This window comes from Micropterus salmoides, unplaced genomic scaffold, assembly GCF_014851395.1.
Source record: "Micropterus salmoides isolate LMB-PRFRI ecotype aquatic unplaced genomic scaffold, ASM1485139v1 Ms_hic_scaffold_4170, whole genome shotgun sequence".
Taxonomy (NCBI): Eukaryota; Metazoa; Chordata; class Actinopteri; order Centrarchiformes; family Centrarchidae; genus Micropterus; species Micropterus salmoides.
The window spans coordinates 22713-45473 of record NW_024043563.1 but is presented as its reverse complement, the minus strand read 5'-3'; the positions used below and the strand labels follow the sequence as shown (position 1 = coordinate 45473).

The window sequence follows — 22761 nt, the reverse complement described above, 5'->3', positions numbered from 1 at the left end:
AATAATCAGCAGCTGGTAGAAAAGTCCAGTCTCCCGTCGGGGAATCGAACCCCGGTCTTCCGCGGACAGGCGGAGATACTGTCCACTATACTAAACGAGGACGGCGCCAACGCTGACCTTGGCAGTGTGTCGGGCAGACTCTGCCCGTCATTTGTCACGCAGCGTAGCGCAGGGCGTTGACTTCAAGCCCTCACTCTTCTTCGATATGACCCTTTTTGGCGATGAGGCCCGATTGACACTGCTCTCCTTTGGCCAGTGCAGGGTGCAGAGGAGCGGTGTAGTGCGGCAGAACTTGGGTAGGCTGAAGACCAGCCGAGCTGCTGCACGCTGGATTAGCTGCAGAGGTCGGCACATGCAGGCTCAGCAGCCAGGAGCCAGTTGCGGGAGTTTAGGCCCGAGATGATTATGCAACTTGATCCCATAGACACTCAGCAGTTTTTAAAGACAGCCTAATGCTGTAGTTTGCTACTGGAGCCAGGACCGCAAACAGTCGCGATTTTGTCGAGGGGTAGCTGGGACACCTTTGGAGTGAGGGAGTATCAAGCCGATTGGCAGTAGCAGGCTGGGGTGTAGGCTTTGACCATGCCCGGGGTGTAGGATGCGTGTGAGCCAATTGCAGATCTCTCCAAGTTGTCCTGTAAACGCGCTATAAAAAGCAAACTGTACTCACTCAGATTTTTTGACAGCCGCACAATGTATAGCTCCGGGGTACACAATACAACACGACTTGCTAATAAAGGCGACAGACAGGAACTGAGAAATTGACTCATACAGTCAAGTGTTGCTATTGCCTTTTTCTGCTTGGCTTATTGTCTTTTGTTAATGGGAAGCTAAGCATATCCTCGCCTCGGTCGGACAGCGGCGTCACGCTCGATGCTGCTGTTTTCTTTTGGTCTTTCTTGGTGAATAATCAGCAGCTGGTAGAAAAGTCCAGTCTCCCCGTCGGGGAATCGAACCCCGGTCTTCCGCGTGACAGGCGGAGATACTGTCCACTATACTAACGAGGACGGCGCCCACGCTGACCTTGGCACGTGTCGGGCAGACTCTGCCCGTCATTTCGTCACGCAGCGTAGCGCAGGGCGTTGACTTCAAGCCCTCACTCTTCTTCGATATGACCCTTTTTGGCGATGAGGCCCGATTGACACTGCTCTCCTTTGGCCAGTGCAGGGTGCAGAGGAGCGGTGTAGTGCGGCAGAACTGGGTAGGCTGAAGACCAGCCGAGCTGCTGCACGCTGGATTAGCTGCAGAGGTCGGCACATGGAGGCTCAGCAGCCAGGAGCCAGTTGCGGGAGTTTAGGCCCGAGATGATTATGCAACTTGATCCCATAGACACTCAGCAGTTGTTTAAAGACAGCCTAATGCTGTAGTTTGCTACTGTCCACTATACTAACGAGGACGGCGCCAACGCTGACCTTGGCACGTGTGTCGGGCAGACTCTGCCCGTCATTTTGTCACGCAGCGTAGCGCAGGGCGTTGACTTCAAGCCCTCACTCTTCTTCGATATGACCCTTTTTGGCGATGAGGCCCGATTGACACTGCTCTCCTTTGGCCAGTGCAGGGTGCAGAGGAGCGGTGTAGTGCGGCAGAACTTGGGTAGGCTGAAGACCAGCCGAGCTGCTGCACGCTGGATTAGCTGCAGAGGTCGGCACATGCAGGCTCAGCAGCCAGGAGCCAGTTGCGGGAGTTTAGGCCCGAGATGATTATGCAACTTGATCCCATAGACACTCAGCAGTTGTTTAAAGACAGCCTAATGCTGTAGTTTGCTACTGTCCACTATACTAACGAGGACGGCGCCAACGCTGACCTTGGCACGTGTGTCGGGCAGACTCTGCCCGTCATTTTGTCACGCAGCGTAGCGCAGGGCGTTGACTTCAAGCCCTCACTCTTCTTCGATATGACCCTTTTTGGCGATGAGGCCCGATTGACACTGCTCTCCTTTGGCCAGTGCAGGGTGCAGAGGAGCGGTGTAGTGCGGCAGAACTTGGGTAGGCTGAAGACCAGCCGAGCTGCTGCACGCTGGATTAGCTGCAGAGGTCGGCACATGCAGGCTCAGCAGCCAGGAGCCAGTTGCGGGAGTTTAGGCCCGAGATGATTATGCAACTTGATCCCATAGACACTCAGCAGTTGTTTAAAGACAGCCTAATGCTGTAGTTTGCTACTGGAGCCAGGACCGCAAACAGTCGCGATTTTGTCGAGGGGTAGCTGGGACACCTTTGGAGTGAGGGAGTATCAAGCCGATTGGCAGTAGCAGGCTGGGGTGTAGGCTTTGACCATGCCCGGGTGTAGGATGCGTGTGAGCCAATTGCAGATTCTCTCCAAGTTGTCCTGTAAACGCGCTATAAAAAGCAAACTGTACTCACTCAGATTTTTTGACAGCCGCACAATGTATAGCTCCGGGGTACACAATACAACACGACTTGCTAATAAAGGCGACAGACAGGAACTGAGAAATTGACTCATACAGTCAAGTGTTGCTATTGCCTTTTTCTGCTTGGCTTATTGTCTTTTGTTAATGGGGAAGCTAAGCATATCCTCGCCTCGGTCGGACAGCGGCGTCACGCTCGATGCTGCTGTTATTCTTTTGGTCTTTCTTGGTGAATAATCAGCAGCTGGTAGAAAAGTCCAGTCTCCCCGTCGGGGAATCGAACCCCGGTCTTCCGCGTGACAGGCGGAGATACTGTCCACTATACTAACGAGGACGGCGCCCACGCTGACCTTGGCACGTGTGTCGGGCAGACTCTGCCCGTCATTTCGTCACGCAGCGTAGCGCAGGGCGTTGACTTCAAGCCCTCACTCTTCTTCGATATGACCCTTTTTGGCGATGAGGCCCGATTGACACTGCTCTCCTTTGGCCAGTGCAGGGTGCAGAGGAGCGGTGTAGTGCGGCAGAACTTGGGTAGGCTGAAGACCAGCCGAGCTGCTGCACGCTGGATTAGCTGCAGAGGTCGGCACATGCAGGCTCAGCAGCCAGGAGCCAGTTGCGGGAGTTTAGGCCCGAGATGATTATGCAACTTGATCCCATAGACACTCAGCAGTTGTTTAAAGACAGCCTAATGCTGTAGTTTGCTACTGGAGCCAGGACCGCAAACAGTCGCGATTTTGTCGAGGGGTAGCTGGGACACCTTTGGAGTGAGGGAGTATCAAGCCGATTGGCAGTAGCAGGCTGGGGTGTAGGCTTTGACCATGCCCGGGGTGTAGGATGCGTGTGAGCCAATTGCAGATTCTCTCCAAGTTGTCCTGTAAACGCGCTATAAAAAGCAAACTGTACTCACTCAGATTTTTTGACAGCCGCACAATGTATAGCTCCGGGGTACACAATACAACACGACTTGCTAATAAAGGCGACAGACAGGAACTGAGAAATTGACTCATACAGTCAAGTGTTGCTATTGCCTTTTTCTGCTTGGCTTATTGTCTTTTGTTAATGGGGAAGCTAAGCATATCCTCGCCTCGGTCGGACAGCGGCGTCACGCTCGATGCTGCTGTTATTCTTTTGGTCTTTCTTGGTGAATAATCAGCAGCTGGTAGAAAAGTCCAGTCTCCCCGTCGGGGAATCGAACCCCGGTCTTCCGCGTGACAGGCGGAGATACTGTCCACTATACTAACGAGGACGGCGCCACGCTGACCTTGGCACGTGTGTCGGGCAGACTCTGCCCGTCATTTCGTCACGCAGCGTAGCGCAGGGCGTTGACTTCAAGCCCTCACTCTTCTTCGATATGACCCTTTTTGGCGATGAGGCCCGATTGACACTGCTCTCCTTTGGCCAGTGCAGGGTGCAGAGGAGCGGTGTAGTGCGGCAGAACTTGGGTAGGCTGAAGACCAGCCGAGCTGCTGCACGCTGGATTAGCTGCAGAGGTCGGCACATGCAGGCTCAGCAGCCAGGAGCCAGTTGCGGGAGTTTAGGCCCGAGATGATTATGCAACTTGATCCCATAGACACTCAGCAGTTGTTTAAAGACAGCCTAATGCTGTAGTTTGCTACTGGAGCCAGGACCGCAAACAGTCGCGATTTTGTCGAGGGGTAGCTGGGACACCTTTGGAGTGAGGGAGTATCAAGCCGATTGGCAGTAGCAGGCTGGGGTGTAGGCTTTGACCATGCCCGGGGTGTAGGATGCGTGTGAGCCAATTGCAGATTCTCTCCAAGTTGTCCTGTAAACGCGCTATAAAAAGCAAACTGTACTCACTCAGATTTTTTGACAGCCGCACAATGTATAGCTCCGGGGTACACAATACAACACGACTTGCTAATAAAGGCGACAGACAGGAACTGAGAAATTGACTCATACAGTCAAGTGTTGCTATTGCCTTTTTCTGCTTGGCTTATTGTCTTTTGTTAATGGGGAAGCTAAGCATATCCTCGCCTCGGTCGGACAGCGGCGTCACGCTCGATGCTGCTGTTATTCTTTTGGTCTTTCTTGGTGAATAATCAGCAGCTGGTAGAAAAGTCCAGTCTCCCCGTCGGGGAATCGAACCCCGGTCTTCCGCGTGACAGGCGGAGATACTGTCCACTATACTAACGAGGACGGCGCCCACGCTGACCTTGGCACGTGTGTCGGGCAGACTCTGCCCGTCATTTCGTCACGCAGCGTAGCGCAGGGCGTTGACTTCAAGCCCTCACTCTTCTTCGATATGACCCTTTTTGGCGATGAGGCCCGATTGACACTGCTCTCCTTTGGCCAGTGCAGGGTGCAGAGGAGCGGTGTAGTGCGGCAGAACTTGGGTAGGCTGAAGACCAGCCGAGCTGCTGCACGCTGGATTAGCTGCAGAGGTCGGCACATGCAGGCTCAGCAGCCAGGAGCCAGTTGCGGGAGTTTAGGCCCGAGATGATTATGCAACTTGATCCCATAGACACTCAGCAGTTGTTTAAAGACAGCCTAATGCTGTAGTTTGCTACTGTCCACTATACTAACGAGGACGGCGCCAACGCTGACCTTGGCACGTGTGTCGGGCAGACTCTGCCCGTCATTTTGTCACGCAGCGTAGCGCAGGGCGTTGACTTCAAGCCCTCACTCTTCTTCGATATGACCCTTTTTGGCGATGAGGCCCGATTGACACTGCTCTCCTTTGGCCAGTGCAGGGTGCAGAGGAGCGGTGTAGTGCGGCAGAACTTGGGTAGGCTGAAGACCAGCCGAGCTGCTGCACGCTGGATTAGCTGCAGAGGTCGGCACATGCAGGCTCAGCAGCCAGGAGCCAGTTGCGGGAGTTTAGGCCCGAGATGATTATGCAACTTGATCCCATAGACACTCAGCAGTTGTTTAAAGACAGCCTAATGCTGTAGTTTGCTACTGTCCACTATACTAACGAGGACGGCGCCAACGCTGACCTTGGCACGTGTGTCGGGCAGACTCTGCCCGTCATTTTGTCACGCAGCGTAGCGCAGGGCGTTGACTTCAAGCCCTCACTCTTCTTCGATATGACCCTTTTTGGCGATGAGGCCCGATTGACACTGCTCTCCTTTGGCCAGTGCAGGGTGCAGAGGAGCGGTGTAGTGCGGCAGAACTTGGGTAGGCTGAAGACCAGCCGAGCTGCTGCACGCTGGATTAGCTGCAGAGGTCGGCACATGCAGGCTCAGCAGCCAGGAGCCAGTTGCGGGAGTTTAGGCCCGAGATGATTATGCAACTTGATCCCATAGACACTCAGCAGTTGTTTAAAGACAGCCTAATGCTGTAGTTTGCTACTGGAGCCAGGACCGCAAACAGTCGCGATTTTGTCGAGGGGTAGCTGGGACACCTTTGGAGTGAGGGAGTATCAAGCCGATTGGCAGTAGCAGGCTGGGGTGTAGGCTTTGACCATGCCCGGGGTGTAGGATGCGTGTGAGCCAATTGCAGATTCTCTCCAAGTTGTCCTGTAAACGCGCTATAAAAAGCAAACTGTACTCACTCAGATTTTTTGACAGCCGCACAATGTATAGCTCCGGGGTACACAATACAACACGACTTGCTAATAAAGGCGACAGACAGGAACTGAGAAATTGACTCATACAGTCAAGTGTTGCTATTGCCTTTTTCTGCTTGGCTTATTGTCTTTTGTTAATGGGGAAGCTAAGCATATCCTCGCCTCGGTCGGACAGCGGCGTCACGCTCGATGCTGCTGTTATTCTTTTGGTCTTTCTTGGTGAATAATCAGCAGCTGGTAGAAAAGTCCAGTCTCCCCGTCGGGGAATCGAACCCCGGTCTTCCGCGTGACAGGCGGAGATACTGTCCACTATACTAACGAGGACGGCGCCACGCTGACCTTGGCACGTGTGTCGGGCAGACTCTGCCCGTCATTTGTCACGCAGCGTAGCGCAGGGCGTTGACTTCAAGCCCTCACTCTTCTTCGATATGACCCTTTTTGGCGATGAGGCCCGATTGACACTGCTCTCCTTTGGCCAGTGCAGGGTGCAGAGGAGCGGTGTAGTGCGGCAGAACTTGGGTAGGCTGAAGACCAGCCGAGCTGCTGCACGCTGGATTAGCTGCAGAGGTCGGCACATGCAGGCTCAGCAGCCAGGAGCCAGTTGCGGGAGTTTAGGCCCGAGATGATTATGCAACTTGATCCCATAGACACTCAGCAGTTGTTTAAAGACAGCCTAATGCTGTAGTTTGCTACTGGAGCCAGGACCGCAAACAGTCGCGATTTTGTCGAGGGGTAGCTGGGACACCTTTGGAGTGAGGGAGTATCAAGCCGATTGGCAGTAGCAGGCTGGGGTGTAGGCTTTGACCATGCCCGGGGTGTAGGATGCGTGTGAGCCAATTGCAGATTCTCTCCAAGTTGTCCTGTAAACGCGCTATAAAAAGCAAACTGTACTCACTCAGATTTTTTGACAGCCGCACAATGTATAGCTCCGGGGTACACAATACAACACGACTTGCTAATAAAGGCGACAGACAGGAACTGAGAAATTGACTCATACAGTCAAGTGTTGCTATTGCCTTTTTCTGCTTGGCTTATTGTCTTTTGTTAATGGGGAAGCTAAGCATATCCTCGCCTCGGTCGGACAGCGGCGTCACGCTCGATGCTGCTGTTATTCTTTTGGTCTTTCTTGGTGAATAATCAGCAGCTGGTAGAAAAGTCCAGTCTCCCCGTCGGGGAATCGAACCCCGGTCTTCCGCGTGACAGGCGGAGATACTGTCCACTATACTAACGAGGACGGCGCCCACGCTGACCTTGGCACGTGTGTCGGGCAGACTCTGCCCGTCATTTCGTCACGCAGCGTAGCGCAGGGCGTTGACTTCAAGCCCTCACTCTTCTTCGATATGACCCTTTTTGGCGATGAGGCCCGATTGACACTGCTCTCCTTTGGCCAGTGCAGGGTGCAGAGGAGCGGTGTAGTGCGGCAGAACTTGGGTAGGCTGAAGACCAGCCGAGCTGCTGCACGCTGGATTAGCTGCAGAGGTCGGCACATGGAGGCTCAGCAGCCAGGAGCCAGTTGCGGGAGTTTAGGCCCGAGATGATTATGCAACTTGATCCCATAGACACTCAGCAGTTGTTTAAAGACAGCCTAATGCTGTAGTTTGCTACTGTCCACTATACTAACGAGGACGGCGCCAACGCTGACCTTGGCACGTGTGTCGGGCAGACTCTGCCCGTCATTTTGTCACGCAGCGTAGCGCAGGGCGTTGACTTCAAGCCCTCACTCTTCTTCGATATGACCCTTTTTGGCGATGAGGCCCGATTGACACTGCTCTCCTTTGGCCAGTGCAGGGTGCAGAGGAGCGGTGTAGTGCGGCAGAACTTGGGTAGGCTGAAGACCAGCCGAGCTGCTGCACGCTGGATTAGCTGCAGAGGTCGGCACATGCAGGCTCAGCAGCCAGGAGCCAGTTGCGGGAGTTTAGGCCCGAGATGATTATGCAACTTGATCCCATAGACACTCAGCAGTTGTTTAAAGACAGCCTAATGCTGTAGTTTGCTACTGTCCACTATACTAACGAGGACGGCGCCAACGCTGACCTTGGCACGTGTGTCGGGCAGACTCTGCCCGTCATTTTGTCACGCAGCGTAGCGCAGGGCGTTGACTTCAAGCCCTCACTCTTCTTCGATATGACCTTTTTGGCGATGAGGCCCGATTGACACTGCTCTCCTTTGGCCAGTGCAGGGTGCAGAGGAGCGGTGTAGTGCGGCAGAACTTGGGTAGGCTGAAGACCAGCCGAGCTGCTGCACGCTGGATTAGCTGCAGAGGTCGGCACATGCAGGCTCAGCAGCCAGGAGCCAGTTGCGGGAGTTTAGGCCCGAGATGATTATGCAACTTGATCCCATAGACACTCAGCAGTTGTTTAAAGACAGCCTAATGCTGTAGTTTGCTACTGGAGCCAGGACCGCAAACAGTCGCGATTTTGTCGAGGGGTAGCTGGGACACCTTTGGAGTGAGGGAGTATCAAGCCGATTGGCAGTAGCAGGCTGGGGTGTAGGCTTTGACCATGCCCGGGGTGTAGGATGCGTGTGAGCCAATTGCAGATTCTCTCCAAGTTGTCCTGTAAACGCGCTATAAAAAGCAAACTGTACTCACTCAGATTTTTTGACAGCCGCACAATGTATAGCTCCGGGGTACACAATACAACACGACTTGCTAATAAAGGCGACAGACAGGAACTGAGAAATTGACTCATACAGTCAAGTGTTGCTATTGCCTTTTTCTGCTTGGCTTATTGTCTTTTGTTAATGGGGAAGCTAAGCATATCCTCGCCTCGGTCGGACAGCGGCGTCACGCTCGATGCTGCTGTTATTCTTTTGGTCTTTCTTGGTGAATAATCAGCAGCTGGTAGAAAAGTCCAGTCTCCCCGTCGGGGAATCGAACCCCGGTCTTCCGCGTGACAGGCGGAGATACTGTCCACTATACTAACGAGGACGGCGCCCACGCTGACCTTGGCACGTGTGTCGGGCAGACTCTGCCCGTCATTTCGTCACGCAGCGTAGCGCAGGGCGTTGACTTCAAGCCCTCACTCTTCTTCGATATGACCCTTTTTGGCGATGAGGCCCGATTGACACTGCTCTCCTTTGGCCAGTGCAGGGTGCAGAGGAGCGGTGTAGTGCGGCAGAACTTGGGTAGGCTGAAGACCAGCCGAGCTGCTGCACGCTGGATTAGCTGCAGAGGTCGGCACATGCAGGCTCAGCAGCCAGGAGCCAGTTGCGGGAGTTTAGGCCCGAGATGATTATGCAACTTGATCCCATAGACACTCAGCAGTTGTTTAAAGACAGCCTAATGCTGTAGTTTGCTACTGGAGCCAGGACCGCAAACAGTCGCGATTTTGTCGAGGGGTAGCTGGGACACCTTTGGAGTGAGGGAGTATCAAGCCGATTGGCAGTAGCAGGCTGGGGTGTAGGCTTTGACCATGCCCGGGGTGTAGGATGCGTGTGAGCCAATTGCAGATTCTCTCCAAGTTGTCCTGTAAACGCGCTATAAAAAGCAAACTGTACTCACTCAGATTTTTTGACAGCCGCACAATGTATAGCTCCGGGGTACACAATACAACACGACTTGCTAATAAAGGCGACAGACAGGAACTGAGAAATTGACTCATACAGTCAAGTGTTGCTATTGCCTTTTTCTGCTTGGCTTATTGTCTTTTGTTAATGGGGAAGCTAAGCATATCCTCGCCTCGGTCGGACAGCGGCGTCACGCTCGATGCTGCTGTTATTCTTTTGGTCTTTCTTGGTGAATAATCAGCAGCTGGTAGAAAAGTCCAGTCTCCCCGTCGGGGAATCGAACCCGGTCTTCCGCGTGACAGGCGGAGATACTGTCCACTATACTAACGAGGACGGCGCCACGCTGACCTTGGCACGTGTGTCGGGCAGACTCTGCCCGTCATTTGTCACGCAGCGTAGCGCAGGGCGTTGACTTCAAGCCCTCACTCTTCTTCGATATGACCCTTTTTGGCGATGAGGCCCGATTGACACTGCTCTCCTTTGGCCAGTGCAGGGTGCAGAGGAGCGGTGTAGTGCGGCAGAACTTGGGTAGGCTGAAGACCAGCCGAGCTGCTGCACGCTGGATTAGCTGCAGAGGTCGGCACATGCAGGCTCAGCAGCCAGGAGCCAGTTGCGGGAGTTTAGGCCCGAGATGATTATGCAACTTGATCCCATAGACACTCAGCAGTTGTTTAAAGACAGCCTAATGCTGTAGTTTGCTACTGGAGCCAGGACCGCAAACAGTCGCGATTTTGTCGAGGGGTAGCTGGGACACCTTTGGAGTGAGGGAGTATCAAGCCGATTGGCAGTAGCAGGCTGGGGTGTAGGCTTTGACCATGCCCGGGGTGTAGGATGCGTGTGAGCCAATTGCAGATTCTCTCCAAGTTGTCCTGTAAACGCGCTATAAAAAGCAAACTGTACTCACTCAGATTTTTTGACAGCCGCACAATGTATAGCTCCGGGGTACACAATACAACACGACTTGCTAATAAAGGCGACAGACAGGAACTGAGAAATTGACTCATACAGTCAAGTGTTGCTATTGCCTTTTTCTGCTTGGCTTATTGTCTTTTGTTAATGGGGAAGCTAAGCATATCCTCGCCTCGGTCGGACAGCGGCGTCACGCTCGATGCTGCTGTTATTCTTTTGGTCTTTCTTGGTGAATAATCAGCAGCTGGTAGAAAAGTCCAGTCTCCCCGTCGGGGAATCGAACCCCGGTCTTCCGCGTGACAGGCGGAGATACTGTCCACTATACTAACGAGGACGGCGCCCACGCTGACCTTGGCACGTGTGTCGGGCAGACTCTGCCCGTCATTTCGTCACGCAGCGTAGCGCAGGGCGTTGACTTCAAGCCCTCACTCTTCTTCGATATGACCCTTTTTGGCGATGAGGCCCGATTGACACTGCTCTCCTTTGGCCAGTGCAGGGTGCAGAGGAGCGGTGTAGTGCGGCAGAACTTGGGTAGGCTGAAGACCAGCCGAGCTGCTGCACGCTGGATTAGCTGCAGAGGTCGGCACATGGAGGCTCAGCAGCCAGGAGCCAGTTGCGGGAGTTTAGGCCCGAGATGATTATGCAACTTGATCCCATAGACACTCAGCAGTTGTTTAAAGACAGCCTAATGCTGTAGTTTGCTACTGTCCACTATACTAACGAGGACGGCGCCAACGCTGACCTTGGCACGTGTGTCGGGCAGACTCTGCCCGTCATTTTGTCACGCAGCGTAGCGCAGGGCGTTGACTTCAAGCCCTCACTCTTCTTCGATATGACCCTTTTTGGCGATGAGGCCCGATTGACACTGCTCTCCTTTGGCCAGTGCAGGGTGCAGAGGAGCGGTGTAGTGCGGCAGAACTTGGGTAGGCTGAAGACCAGCCGAGCTGCTGCACGCTGGATTAGCTGCAGAGGTCGGCACATGCAGGCTCAGCAGCCAGGAGCCAGTTGCGGGAGTTTAGGCCCGAGATGATTATGCAACTTGATCCCATAGACACTCAGCAGTTGTTTAAAGACAGCCTAATGCTGTAGTTTGCTACTGTCCACTATACTAACGAGGACGGCGCCAACGCTGACCTTGGCACGTGTGTCGGGCAGACTCTGCCCGTCATTTTGTCACGCAGCGTAGCGCAGGGCGTTGACTTCAAGCCCTCACTCTTCTTCGATATGACCTTTTTGGCGATGAGGCCCGATTGACACTGCTCTCCTTTGGCCAGTGCAGGGTGCAGAGGAGCGGTGTAGTGCGGCAGAACTTGGGTAGGCTGAAGACCAGCCGAGCTGCTGCACGCTGGATTAGCTGCAGAGGTCGGCACATGCAGGCTCAGCAGCCAGGAGCCAGTTGCGGGAGTTTAGGCCCGAGATGATTATGCAACTTGATCCCATAGACACTCAGCAGTTGTTTAAAGACAGCCTAATGCTGTAGTTTGCTACTGGAGCCAGGACCGCAAACAGTCGCGATTTTGTCGAGGGGTAGCTGGGACACCTTTGGAGTGAGGGAGTATCAAGCCGATTGGCAGTAGCAGGCTGGGGTGTAGGCTTTGACCATGCCCGGGGTGTAGGATGCGTGTGAGCCAATTGCAGATTCTCTCCAAGTTGTCCTGTAAACGCGCTATAAAAAGCAAACTGTACTCACTCAGATTTTTTGACAGCCGCACAATGTATAGCTCCGGGGTACACAATACAACACGACTTGCTAATAAAGGCGACAGACAGGAACTGAGAAATTGACTCATACAGTCAAGTGTTGCTATTGCCTTTTTCTGCTTGGCTTATTGTCTTTTGTTAATGGGGAAGCTAAGCATATCCTCGCCTCGGTCGGACAGCGGCGTCACGCTCGATGCTGCTGTTATTCTTTTGGTCTTTCTTGGTGAATAATCAGCAGCTGGTAGAAAAGTCCAGTCTCCCCGTCGGGGAATCGAACCCCGGTCTTCCGCGTGACAGGCGGAGATACTGTCCACTATACTAACGAGGACGGCGCCCACGCTGACCTTGGCACGTGTGTCGGGCAGACTCTGCCCGTCATTTCGTCACGCAGCGTAGCGCAGGGCGTTGACTTCAAGCCCTCACTCTTCTTCGATATGACCCTTTTTGGCGATGAGGCCCGATTGACACTGCTCTCCTTTGGCCAGTGCAGGGTGCAGAGGAGCGGTGTAGTGCGGCAGAACTTGGGTAGGCTGAAGACCAGCCGAGCTGCTGCACGCTGGATTAGCTGCAGAGGTCGGCACATGCAGGCTCAGCAGCCAGGAGCCAGTTGCGGGAGTTTAGGCCCGAGATGATTATGCAACTTGATCCCATAGACACTCAGCAGTTGTTTAAAGACAGCCTAATGCTGTAGTTTGCTACTGGAGCCAGGACCGCAAACAGTCGCGATTTTGTCGAGGGGTAGCTGGGACACCTTTGGAGTGAGGGAGTATCAAGCCGATTGGCAGTAGCAGGCTGGGGTGTAGGCTTTGACCATGCCCGGGGTGTAGGATGCGTGTGAGCCAATTGCAGATTCTCTCCAAGTTGTCCTGTAAACGCGCTATAAAAAGCAAACTGTACTCACTCAGATTTTTTGACAGCCGCACAATGTATAGCTCCGGGGTACACAATACAACACGACTTGCTAATAAAGGCGACAGACAGGAACTGAGAAATTGACTCATACAGTCAAGTGTTGCTATTGCCTTTTTCTGCTTGGCTTATTGTCTTTTGTTAATGGGGAAGCTAAGCATATCCTCGCCTCGGTCGGACAGCGGCGTCACGCTCGATGCTGCTGTTATTCTTTTGGTCTTTCTTGGTGAATAATCAGCAGCTGGTAGAAAAGTCCAGTCTCCCCGTCGGGGAATCGAACCCCGGTCTTCCGCGTGACAGGCGGAGATACTGTCCACTATACTAACGAGGACGGCGCCCACGCTGACCTTGGCACGTGTGTCGGGCAGACTCTGCCCGTCATTTGTCACGCAGCGTAGCGCAGGGCGTTGACTTCAAGCCCTCACTCTTCTTCGATATGACCCTTTTTGGCGATGAGGCCCGATTGACACTGCTCTCCTTTGGCCAGTGCAGGGTGCAGAGGAGCGGTGTAGTGCGGCAGAACTTGGGTAGGCTGAAGACCAGCCGAGCTGCTGCACGCTGGATTAGCTGCAGAGGTCGGCACATGCAGGCTCAGCAGCCAGGAGCCAGTTGCGGGAGTTTAGGCCCGAGATGATTATGCAACTTGATCCCATAGACACTCAGCAGTTGTTTAAAGACAGCCTAATGCTGTAGTTTGCTACTGGAGCCAGGACCGCAAACAGTCGCGATTTTGTCGAGGGGTAGCTGGGACACCTTTGGAGTGAGGGAGTATCAAGCCGATTGGCAGTAGCAGGCTGGGGTGTAGGCTTTGACCATGCCCGGGGTGTAGGATGCGTGTGAGCCAATTGCAGATTCTCTCCAAGTTGTCCTGTAAACGCGCTATAAAAAGCAAACTGTACTCACTCAGATTTTTTGACAGCCGCACAATGTATAGCTCCGGGGTACACAATACAACACGACTTGCTAATAAAGGCGACAGACAGGAACTGAGAAATTGACTCATACAGTCAAGTGTTGCTATTGCCTTTTTCTGCTTGGCTTATTGTCTTTTGTTAATGGGGAAGCTAAGCATATCCTCGCCTCGGTCGGACAGCGGCGTCACGCTCGATGCTGCTGTTATTCTTTTGGTCTTTCTTGGTGAATAATCAGCAGCTGGTAGAAAAGTCCAGTCTCCCCGTCGGGGAATCGAACCCCGGTCTTCCGCGTGACAGGCGGAGATACTGTCCACTATACTAACGAGGACGGCGCCCACGCTGACCTTGGCACGTGTGTCGGGCAGACTCTGCCCGTCATTTCGTCACGCAGCGTAGCGCAGGGCGTTGACTTCAAGCCCTCACTCTTCTTCGATATGACCCTTTTTGGCGATGAGGCCCGATTGACACTGCTCTCCTTTGGCCAGTGCAGGGTGCAGAGGAGCGGTGTAGTGCGGCAGAACTTGGGTAGGCTGAAGACCAGCCGAGCTGCTGCACGCTGGATTAGCTGCAGAGGTCGGCACATGAGGCTCAGCAGCCAGGAGCCAGTTGCGGGAGTTTAGGCCCGAGATGATTATGCAACTTGATCCCATAGACACTCAGCAGTTGTTTAAAGACAGCCTAATGCTGTAGTTTGCTACTGGAGCCAGGACCGCAAACAGTCGCGATTTTGTCGAGGGGTAGCTGGGACACCTTTGGAGTGAGGGAGTATCAAGCCGATTGGCAGTAGCAGGCTGGGGTGTAGGCTTTGACCATGCCCGGGGTGTAGGATGCGTGTGAGCCAATTGCAGATTCTCTCCAAGTTGTCCTGTAAACGCGCTATAAAAAGCAAACTGTACTCACTCAGATTTTTTGACAGCCGCACAATGTATAGCTCCGGGGTACACAATACAACACGACTTGCTAATAAAGGCGACAGACAGGAACTGAGAAATTGACTCATACAGTCAAGTGTTGCTATTGCCTTTTTCTGCTTGGCTTATTGTCTTTTGTTAATGTCCTCGCCTCGGTCGGACAGCGGCGTCACGCTCGATGCTGCTGTTATTCTTTTGGCTTTCTTGGTGAATAATCAGCAGCTGGTAGAAAAGTCCAGTCTCCCCGTCGGGGAATCGAACCCCGGTCTTCCGCGTGACAGGCGGAGATACTGTCCACTATACTAACGAGGACGGCGCCCACGCTGACCTTGGCACGTGTGTCGGGCAGACTCTGCCCGTCATTTCGTCACGCAGCGTAGCGCAGGGCGTTGACTTCAAGCCCTCACTCTTCTTCGATATGACCCTTTTTGGCGATGAGGCCCGATTGACACTGCTCTCCTTTGGCCAGTGCAGGGTGCAGAGGAGCGGTGTAGTGCGGCAGAACTTGGGTAGGCTGAAGACCAGCCGAGCTGCTGCACGCTGGATTAGCTGCAGAGGTCGGCACATGCAGGCTCAGCAGCCAGGAGCCAGTTGCGGGAGTTTAGGCCCGAGATGATTATGCAACTTGATCCCATAGACACTCAGCAGTTGTTTAAAGACAGCCTAATGCTGTAGTTTGCTACTGGAGCCAGGACCGCAAACAGTCGCGATTTTGTCGAGGGGTAGCTGGGACACCTTTGGAGTGAGGGAGTATCAAGCCGATTGGCAGTAGCAGGCTGGGGTGTAGGCTTTGACCATGCCGGGGTGTAGGATGCGTGTGAGCCAATTGCAGATTCTCTCCAAGTTGTCCTGTAAACGCGCTATAAAAAGCAAACTGTACTCACTCAGATTTTTTGACAGCCGCACAATGTATAGCTCCGGGGTACACAATACAACACGACTTGCTAATAAAGGCGACAGACAGGAACTGAGAAATTGACTCATACAGTCAAGTGTTGCTATTGCCTTTTTCTGCTTGGCTTATTGTCTTTTGTTAATGGGGAAGCTAAGCATATCCTCGCCTCGGTCGGACAGCGGCGTCACGCTCGATGCTGCTGTTATTCTTTTGGTCTTTCTTGGTGAATAATCAGCAGCTGGTAGAAAAGTCCAGTCTCCCCGTCGGGGAATCGAACCCCGGTCTTCCGCGTGACAGGCGGAGATACTGTCCACTATACTAACGAGGACGGCGCCCACGCTGACCTTGGCACGTGTGTCGGGCAGACTCTGCCCGTCATTTCGTCACGCAGCGTAGCGCAGGGCGTTGACTTCAAGCCCTCACTCTTCTTCGATATGACCCTTTTTGGCGATGAGGCCCGATTGACACTGCTCTCCTTTGGCCAGTGCAGGGTGCAGAGGAGCGGTGTAGTGCGGCAGAACTTGGGTAGGCTGAAGACCAGCCGAGCTGCTGCACGCTGGATTAGCTGCAGAGGTCGGCACATGCAGGCTCAGCAGCCAGGAGCCAGTTGCGGGAGTTTAGGCCCGAGATGATTATGCAACTTGATCCCATAGACACTCAGCAGTTGTTTAAAGACAGCCTAATGCTGTAGTTTGCTACTGGAGCCAGGACCGCAAACAGTCGCGATTTTGTCGAGGGGTAGCTGGGACACCTTTGGAGTGAGGGAGTATCAAGCCGATTGGCAGTAGCAGGCTGGGGTGTAGGCTTTGACCATGCCCGGGGTGTAGGATGCGTGTGAGCCAATTGCAGATTCTCTCCAAGTTGTCCTGTAAACGCGCTATAAAAAGCAAACTGTACTCACTCAGATTTTTTGACAGCCGCACAATGTATAGCTCCGGGGTACACAATACAACACGACTTGCTAATAAAGGCGACAGACAGGAACTGAGAAATTGACTCATACAGTCAAGTGTTGCTATTGCCTTTTTCTGCTTGGCTTATTGTCTTTTGTTAATGGGGAAGCTAAGCATATCCTCGCCTCGGTCGGACAGCGGCGTCACGCTCGATGCTGCTGTTATTCTTTTGGTCTTTCTTGGTGAATAATCAGCAGCTGGTAGAAAAGTCCAGTCTCCCCGTCGGGGAATCGAACCCCGGTCTTCCGCGTGACAGGCGGAGATACTGTCCACTATACTAACGAGGACGGCGCCCACGCTGACCTTGGCACGTGTGTCGGGCAGACTCTGCCCGTCATTTCGTCACGCAGCGTAGCGCAGGGCGTTGACTTCAAGCCCTCACTCTTCTTCGATATGACCCTTTTTGGCGATGAGGCCCGATTGACACTGCTCTCCTTTGGCCAGTGCAGGGTGCAGAGGAGCGGTGTAGTGCGGCAGAACTTGGGTAGGCTGAAGACCAGCCGAGCTGCTGCACGCTGGATTAGCTGCAGAGGTCGGCACATGGAGGCTCAGCAGCCAGGAGCCAGTTGCGGGAGTTTAGGCCCGAGATGATTATGCAACTTGATCCCATAGACACTCAGCAGTTGTTTAAAGACAGCCTAATGCTGTAGTTTGCTACTGTCCACTATACTAACGAGGACGGCGCCAACGCTGACCTTGGCACGTGTGTCGGGCAGACTCTGCCCGTCATTTTGTCACGCAGCGTAGCGCAGGGCGTTGACTTCAAGCCCTCACTCTTCTTCGATATGACCCTTTTTGGCGATGAGGCCCGATTGACACTGCTCTCCTTTGGCCAGTGCAGGGTGCAGAGGAGCGGTGTAGTGCGGCAGAACTTGGGTAGGCTGAAGACCAGCCGAGCTGCTGCACGCTGGATTAGCTGCAGAGGTCGGCACATGCAGGCTCAGCAGCCAGGAGCCAGTTGCGGGAGTTTAGGCCCGAGATGATTATGCAACTTGATCCCATAGACACTCAGCAGTTGTTTAAAGACAGCCTAATGCTGTAGTTTGCTACTGTCCACTATACTAACGAGGACGGCGCCAACGCTGACCTTGGCACGTGTGTCGGGCAGACTCTGCCCGTCATTTTGTCACGCAGCGTAGCGCAGGGCGTTGACTTCAAGCCCTCACTCTTCTTCGATATGACCCTTTTTGGCGATGAGGCCCGATTGACACTGCTCTCCTTTGGCCAGTGCAGGGTGCAGAGGAGCGGTGTAGTGCGGCAGAACTTGGGTAGGCTGAAGACCAGCCGAGCTGCTGCACGCTGGATTAGCTGCAGAGGTCGGCACATGCAGGCTCAGCAGCCAGGAGCCAGTTGCGGGAGTTTAGGCCCGAGATGATTATGCAACTTGATCCCATAGACACTCAGCAGTTGTTTAAAGACAGCCTAATGCTGTAGTTTGCTACTGGAGCCAGGACCGCAAACAGTCGCGATTTTGTCGAGGGGTAGCTGGGACACCTTTGGAGTGAGGGAGTATCAAGCCGATTGGCAGTAGCAGGCTGGGGTGTAGGCTTTGACCATGCCCGGGGTGTAGGATGCGTGTGAGCCAATTGCAGATTCTCTCCAAGTTGTCCTGTAAACGCGCTATAAAAAGCAAACTGTACTCACTCAGATTTTTTGACAGCCGCACAATGTATAGCTCCGGGGTACACAATACAACACGACTTGCTAATAAAGGCGACAGACAGGAACTGAGAAATTGACTCATACAGTCAAGTGTTGCTATTGCCTTTTTCTGCTTGGCTTATTGTCTTTTGTTAATGGGGAAGCTAAGCATATCCTCGCCTCGGTCGGACAGCGGCGTCACGCTCGATGCTGCTGTTATTCTTTCGGTCTTTCTTGGTGAATAATCAGCAGCTGGTAGAAAAGTCCAGTCTCCCCATCGGGGAATCGAACCCCGGTCTTCCGCGTGACAGGCGGAGATACTGTCCACTATACTAACGAGGACGGCGCCCACGCTGACCTTGGCACGTGTGTCGGGCAGACTCTGCCCGTCATTTCGTCACGCAGCGTAGCGCAGGGCGTTGACTTCAAGCCCTCACTCTTCTTCGATATGACCCTTTTTGGCGATGAGGCCCGATTGACACTGCTCTCCTTTGGCCAGTGCAGGGTGCAGAGGAGCGGTGTAGTGCGGCAGAACTTGGGTAGGCTGAAGACCAGCCGAGCTGCTGCACGCTGGATTAGCTGCAGAGGTCGGCACATGCAGGCTCAGCAGCCAGGAGCCAGTTGCGGGAGTTTAGGCCCGAGATGATTATGCAACTTGATCCCATAGACACTCAGCAGTTGTTTAAAGACAGCCTAATGCTGTAGTTTGCTACTGGAGCCAGGACCGCAAACAGTCGCGATTTTGTCGAGGGGTAGCTGGGACACCTTTGGAGTGAGGGAGTATCAAGCCGATTGGCAGTAGCAGGCTGGGGTGTAGGCTTTGACCATGCCCGGGGTGTAGGATGCGTGTGAGCCAATTGCAGATTCTCTCCAAGTTGTCCTGTAAACGCGCTATAAAAAGCAAACTGTACTCACTCAGATTTTTTGACAGCCGCACAATGTATAGCTCCGGGGTACACAATACAACACGACTTGCTAATAAAGGCGACAGACAGGAACTGAGAAATTGACTCATACAGTCAAGTGTTGCTATTGCCTTTTTCTGCTTGGCTTATTGTCTTTTGTTAATGTCCTCGCCTCGGTCGGACAGCGGCGTCACGCTCGATGCTGCTGTTATTCTTTTGGTCTTTCTTGGTGAATAATCAGCAGCTGGTAGAAAAGTCCAGTCTCCCCGTCGGGGAATCGAACCCCGGTCTTCCGCGTGACAGGCGGAGATACTGTCCACTATACTAACGAGGACGGCGCCCACGCTGACCTTGGCACGTGTGTCGGGCAGACTCTGCCCGTCATTTCGTCACGCAGCGTAGCGCAGGGCGTTGACTTCAAGCCCTCACTCTTCTTCGATATGACCCTTTTTGGCGATGAGGCCCGATTGACACTGCTCTCCTTTGGCCAGTGCAGGGTGCAGAGGAGCGGTGTAGTGCGGCAGAACTTGGGTAGGCTGAAGACCAGCCGAGCTGCTGCACGCTGGATTAGCTGCAGAGGTCGGCACATGGAGGCTCAGCAGCCAGGAGCCAGTTGCGGGAGTTTAGGCCCGAGATGATTATGCAACTTGATCCCATAGACACTCAGCAGTTGTTTAAAGACAGCCTAATGCTGTAGTTTGCTACTGTCCACTATACTAACGAGGACGGCGCCAACGCTGACCTTGGCACGTGTGTCGGGCAGACTCTGCCCGTCATTTTGTCACGCAGCGTAGCGCAGGGCGTTGACTTCAAGCCCTCACTCTTCTTCGATATGACCCTTTTTGGCGATGAGGCCCGATTGACACTGCTCTCCTTTGGCCAGTGCAGGGTGCAGAGGAGCGGTGTAGTGCGGCAGAACTTGGGTAGGCTGAAGACCAGCCGAGCTGCTGCACGCTGGATTAGCTGCAGAGGTCGGCACATGCAGGCTCAGCAGCCAGGAGCCAGTTGCGGGAGTTTAGGCCCGAGATGATTATGCAACTTGATCCCATAGACACTCAGCAGTTGTTTAAAGACAGCCTAATGCTGTAGTTTGCTACTGTCCACTATACTAACGAGGACGGCGCCAACGCTGACCTTGGCACGTGTGTCGGGCAGACTCTGCCCGTCATTTGTCACGCAGCGTAGCGCAGGGCGTTGACTTCAAGCCCTCACTCTTCTTCGATATGACCCTTTTTGGCGATGAGGCCCGGCACATGCAGGCTCAGCAGCCAGGAGCCAGTTGCGGGAGTTTAGGCCCGAGATGATTATGCAACTTGATCCCATAGACACTCAGCAGTTGTTTAAAGACAGCCTAATGCTGTAGTTTGCTACTGGAGCCAGGACCGCAAACAGTCGCGATTTTGTCGAGGGGTAGCTGGGACACCTTTGGAGTGAGGGAGTATCAAGCCGATTGGCAGTAGCAGGCTGGGGTGTAGGCTTTGACCATGCCCGGGGTGTAGGATGCGTGTGAGCCAATTGCAGATTCTCTCCAAGTTGTCCTGTAAACGCGCTATAAAAAGCAAACTGTACTCACTCAGATTTTTTGACAGCCGCACAATGTATAGCTCCGGGGTACACAATACAACACGACTTGCTAATAAAGGCGACAGACAGGAACTGAGAAATTGACTCATACAGTCAAGTGTTGCTATTGCCTTTTTCTGCTTGGCTTATTGTCTTTTGTTAATGGGGAAGCTAAGCATATCCTCGCCTCGGTCGGACAGCGGCGTCACGCTCGATGCTGCTGTTATTCTTTTGGTCTTTCTTGGTGAATAATCAGCAGCTGGTAGAAAAGTCCAGTCTCCCCGTCGGGGAATCGAACCCCGGTCTTCCGCGTGACAGGCGGAGATACTGTCCACTATACTAACGAGGACGGCGCCAACGCTGACCTTGGCACGTGTGTCGGGCAGACTCTGCCCGTCATTTTGTCACGCAGCGTAGCGCAGGGCGTTGACTTCAAGCCCTCACTCTTCTTCGATATGACCCTTTTTGGCGATGAGGCCCGATTGACACTGCTCTCCTTTGGCCAGTGCAGGGTGCAGAGGAGCGGTGTAGTGCGGCAGAACTTGGGTAGGCTGAAGACCAGCCGAGCTGCTGCACGCTGGATTAGCTGCAGAGGTCGGCACATGCAGGCTCAGCAGCCAGGAGCCAGTTGCGGGAGTTTAGGCCCGAGATGATTATGCAACTTGATCCCATAGACACTCAGCAGTTGTTTAAAGACAGCCTAATGCTGTAGTTTGCTACTGGAGCCAGGACCGCAAACAGTCGCGATTTTGTCGAGGGGTAGCTGGGACACCTTTGGAGTGAGGGAGTATCAAGCCGATTGGCAGTAGCAGGCTGGGGTGTAGGCTTTGACCATGCCCGGGGTGTAGGATGCGTGTGAGCCAATTGCAGATTCTCTCCAAGTTGTCCTGTAAACGCGCTATAAAAAGCAAACTGTACTCACTCAGATTTTTTGACAGCCGCACAATGTATAGCTCCGGGGTACACAATACAACACGACTTGCTAATAAAGGCGACAGACAGGAACTGAGAAATTGACTCATACAGTCAAGTGTTGCTATTGCCTTTTTCTGCTTGGCTTATTGTCTTTTGTTAATGGGGAAGCTAAGCATATCCTCGCCTCGGTCGGACAGCGGCGTCACGCTCGATGCTGCTGTTATTCTTTTGGTCTTTCTTGGTGAATAATCAGCAGCTGGTAGAAAAGTCCAGTCTCCCCGTCGGGGAATCGAACCCCGGTCTTCCGCGTGACAGGCGGAGATACTGTCCACTATACTAACGAGGACGGCGCCCACGCTGACCTTGGCACGTGTGTCGGGCAGACTCTGCCCGTCATTTCGTCACGCAGCGTAGCGCAGGGCGTTGACTTCAAGCCCTCACTCTTCTTCGATATGACCCTTTTTGGCGATGAGGCCCGATTGACACTGCTCTCCTTTGGCCAGTGCAGGGTGCAGAGGAGCGGTGTAGTGCGGCAGAACTTGGGTAGGCTGAAGACCAGCCGAGCTGCTGCACGCTGGATTAGCTGCAGAGGTCGGCACATGGAGGCTCAGCAGCCAGGAGCCAGTTGCGGGAGTTTAGGCCCGAGATGATTATGCAACTTGATCCCATAGACACTCAGCAGTTGTTTAAAGACAGCCTAATGCTGTAGTTTGCTACTGGAGCCAGGACCGCAAACAGTCGCGATTTTGTCGAGGGGTAGCTGGGACACCTTTGGAGTGAGGGAGTATCAAGCCGATTGGCAGTAGCAGGCTGGGGTGTAGGCTTTGACCATGCCCGGGGTGTAGGATGCGTGTGAGCCAATTGCAGATTCTCTCCAAGTTGTCCTGTAAACGCGCTATAAAAAGCAAACTGTACTCACTCAGATTTTTTGACAGCCGCACAATGTATAGCTCCGGGGTACACAATACAACACGACTTGCTAATAAAGGCGACAGACAGGAACTGAGAAATTGACTCATACAGTCAAGTGTTGCTATTGCCTTTTTCTGCTTGGCTTATTGTCTTTTGTTAATGTCCTCGCCTCGGTCGGACAGCGGCGTCACGCTCGATGCTGCTGTTATTCTTTTGGCCTTTCTTGGTGAAT

The 22761-nt window shown here is 53.5% G+C and overlaps 17 non-coding genes across 17 annotated transcripts; all 17 read right to left on the bottom strand.

The window, feature by feature from the left end:
* Nucleotides 1–935: 935 nt before the first annotated feature.
* trnad-guc lies at nt 936–1007 on the bottom strand. The gene has a single exon. It is a non-coding gene; the product is annotated as a tRNA-Asp (tRNA).
* Nucleotides 1008–2627: 1620 nt separating this feature from the next.
* Nucleotides 2628–2699, bottom strand: trnad-guc. The gene has a single exon. It is a non-coding gene; the product is annotated as a tRNA-Asp (tRNA).
* An 840-nt stretch (nt 2700–3539) lies between these two features.
* On the bottom strand, nt 3540–3611 carry trnad-guc. The gene has a single exon. It is a non-coding gene; the product is annotated as a tRNA-Asp (tRNA).
* An 839-nt stretch (nt 3612–4450) lies between these two features.
* trnad-guc lies at nt 4451–4522 on the bottom strand. The gene has a single exon. It is a non-coding gene; the product is annotated as a tRNA-Asp (tRNA).
* Nucleotides 4523–6146: 1624 nt separating this feature from the next.
* Nucleotides 6147–6218, bottom strand: trnad-guc. Its single transcript has one exon. It is a non-coding gene; the product is annotated as a tRNA-Asp (tRNA).
* An 838-nt stretch (nt 6219–7056) lies between these two features.
* On the bottom strand, nt 7057–7128 carry trnad-guc. The gene has a single exon. It is a non-coding gene; the product is annotated as a tRNA-Asp (tRNA).
* Nucleotides 7129–8751: 1623 nt separating this feature from the next.
* On the bottom strand, nt 8752–8823 carry trnad-guc. Its single transcript has one exon. It is a non-coding gene; the product is annotated as a tRNA-Asp (tRNA).
* A 1749-nt stretch (nt 8824–10572) lies between these two features.
* On the bottom strand, nt 10573–10644 carry trnad-guc. The gene has a single exon. It is a non-coding gene; the product is annotated as a tRNA-Asp (tRNA).
* A 1623-nt stretch (nt 10645–12267) lies between these two features.
* Nucleotides 12268–12339, bottom strand: trnad-guc. Its single transcript has one exon. It is a non-coding gene; the product is annotated as a tRNA-Asp (tRNA).
* An 840-nt stretch (nt 12340–13179) lies between these two features.
* trnad-guc lies at nt 13180–13251 on the bottom strand. Its single transcript has one exon. It is a non-coding gene; the product is annotated as a tRNA-Asp (tRNA).
* An 839-nt stretch (nt 13252–14090) lies between these two features.
* trnad-guc lies at nt 14091–14162 on the bottom strand. Its single transcript has one exon. It is a non-coding gene; the product is annotated as a tRNA-Asp (tRNA).
* An 823-nt stretch (nt 14163–14985) lies between these two features.
* trnad-guc lies at nt 14986–15057 on the bottom strand. Its single transcript has one exon. It is a non-coding gene; the product is annotated as a tRNA-Asp (tRNA).
* Nucleotides 15058–15896: 839 nt separating this feature from the next.
* Nucleotides 15897–15968, bottom strand: trnad-guc. The gene has a single exon. It is a non-coding gene; the product is annotated as a tRNA-Asp (tRNA).
* An 840-nt stretch (nt 15969–16808) lies between these two features.
* On the bottom strand, nt 16809–16880 carry trnad-guc. The gene has a single exon. It is a non-coding gene; the product is annotated as a tRNA-Asp (tRNA).
* Nucleotides 16881–19401: 2521 nt separating this feature from the next.
* On the bottom strand, nt 19402–19473 carry trnad-guc. Its single transcript has one exon. It is a non-coding gene; the product is annotated as a tRNA-Asp (tRNA).
* Nucleotides 19474–20979: 1506 nt separating this feature from the next.
* trnad-guc lies at nt 20980–21051 on the bottom strand. Its single transcript has one exon. It is a non-coding gene; the product is annotated as a tRNA-Asp (tRNA).
* An 840-nt stretch (nt 21052–21891) lies between these two features.
* Nucleotides 21892–21963, bottom strand: trnad-guc. Its single transcript has one exon. It is a non-coding gene; the product is annotated as a tRNA-Asp (tRNA).
* Between the last annotated feature and the right edge of the window lie 798 nt (nt 21964–22761).